General features: G+C 39.0%; 1 pseudogene; it reads right to left on the minus strand.

The window, feature by feature from the left end:
* The window catches only part of LOC103074229 (ubiquitin-conjugating enzyme E2 Q1 pseudogene), a 6,378-nt pseudogene that overhangs the window by 1,234 nt on the left and 2,836 nt on the right, over positions 1–2,308 (minus strand).

The raw sequence follows: 2,308 nt of genomic DNA on the forward strand, positions 1-2,308 counted from the left end.
GCTGCTGCTGCTGCCCCAGGGCCGGCGGGTGGGAGCCTCTAGCCTCCGCTCCAGGATCCACTGCCACCCCTGCTGTCCGCACTTCCTGATCCCCCCTTCGACAAGATGGCGCCACCGCCACCTCCGGGACAGGGCCCCCCGCCAGCCGCTGGAAGCCAGGCGCCCCTCCTCCTACTCCTTGGCAGCCCCGCCTCCCTTAGATAGTCTCTTATACTTCCTGTGAAGTTTGGAAGATTATAAATTTAGGTTGAACTGATAAAATATTTTGGCCTGGAGGAAAAATATTATAATTCTATTATATCTTTGAAATGTTAATTTTACATTGGGATTTGGATAAACTATAATTAGGTCATAATGATACTTTTACAAGAAAATTATATGAATAGAAGATTTAGACATGTATTTTGCATATGCTTTTATAATTATTCTGTTCCTGTGATAAATTCTTCTTTTTATACACATTACAGAATAACTGTTTCCGTTCAAATAAAGGAAAATTGTGTTTAAGAAAAATATTTTCTCTGGATAAATGCCCAGAAGTGGGATAACAGGATCATATGGTAGTTCTATTCTAAATTTTTTGGGGGGAACCTCCATACTGACTTTCATAGTGGCTGCACCAGTTTACATTCCCACCAACCTCATCCTCACCAACACTTGTTATTTCTTGTCTTGTGAGCACATTGTAGGGTATACAGAAGTAGAAGTATAATGCTGTGCACATGAAACTCATATAATTTTATAAATCAGTGTTACCTCAATAAACAAATTAATTTTTTAAAAGACAAATAAAAAATACTTTCTCTATTCCCTATTCTTTAAATTGACACCACAGATACTGTATCCTTTATGAAGATCTCTGTGATCAGAGACCATTAACTCAATTAAAATTAGATTAAGGAATAAATGGAAATTATCAACACATATAAATATCCAGAGCTAGATTAATTTTCAGGTATAGCTCGGTTCAGAGACTGGGCCACCTCCTCAGGATTTGTTTCTTTCTGTTTCTTGACTCTATTTTCAACTTTGTTGGCCTAAGTCTAGGTAGCACTAGATTTCTCCTTGTATCAGGAAGATGTCGGAAAGCAGCTTAAATTTCCCATTCTTCTAGTAAGAGACTATAAGGAAACAGTGAAATTCTTTTCTGGTAGCTTTTCCAGAAGTCCTGAAATTTATTGTGATTGGCCGAACTAAAATCTTATGTCCATAACTGAATCAAATTACAGTGACCAGAAAAATGCCAAGACTTGGTTTACCCCAGAAACTCCTTCCTAAAGATATGGAATGAAGGTGGATCTTCGATTAAAAATCAGGGAGACAGGGCTTCCCTGGTGGCGCAGTGGTTGAGAGTCCGCCTGCCGATGCAGGGGACACGGGTTCGTGCCCCGGTCTGGGAAGATCCCATGTGCCGCGGAGCGGCTGGGCGCGTGAGCCATGGCCGCTGAGCCTGCGCATCCGGAGCCTGTGCTCCGCAACGGGAGAGGCCACAACAGTGAGAGGCCCGCGTACTGCAACAAAAAAAAAAAAAAAAAAAAAAATCAGGGAGACAAATGCTGGGGCGGTAAACATGAAACATCCATAGTATAAACATTTCTGGAAAAGCCTTTATTAAGAGAAATAGTAGTTTCTGCTGTTAACAAACAAGTTCAAAAATCTCACTGGCTTACAACGACAAATATCTTCTTTGCTTTCAAGTTGTGGGTCAGCTCTGCATTTCTCTAATTAGTTAATAGTCATGTGAGGCATGTTTCTCTAATGGCAAATGGCATCAAAACAAAAAAGGTAGGCAGAGTTATGAAATGCCCTTAAAGGCTTCAGCTTGTGTCTAGGGCCCATCACTTTAATCCACATGCTCTTGGACAAACAAGTCATGCGGCTAAACTCAACATCAGTTGAATGAGGAAACATATTCATTAGTGCGAGGTAACGCAAAGTCCTGTGACAAATGGTATGGAGTAATTCGAATACAGGACAGAAGTGAAGAATTAAGAGCAATGAACCTATTTACCAGAGGACGTTTCTAGTGCTCACTTGATGACAAAGTCAGCTGTCAGAAGAATTTTTTCTAATTCACGTCTCCGTAGAGTTTATTATTAAGATCCAAGAAGATAGTGTTCATCACCATTACATTTCTGTTCAGATTAAATTATACACAAATATCTGTATATAAATTTGTTTTATAACAGATAATTAACCAAAACAGTAACAAATGTAATTTATTTTTAAATTATTATTGACATTTTCCCATATTATAGTTTTTGAGTACCAAACTTTATTGAAATCTTTTTTTTTTTTTTTTCGGTAC

Source organism: Lipotes vexillifer, unplaced genomic scaffold (assembly GCF_000442215.2).
Source record: "Lipotes vexillifer unplaced genomic scaffold, Lipotes_vexillifer_v1.1 scaffold1251, whole genome shotgun sequence".
Lineage (NCBI taxonomy): Eukaryota > Metazoa > Chordata > Mammalia > Artiodactyla > Lipotidae > Lipotes > Lipotes vexillifer.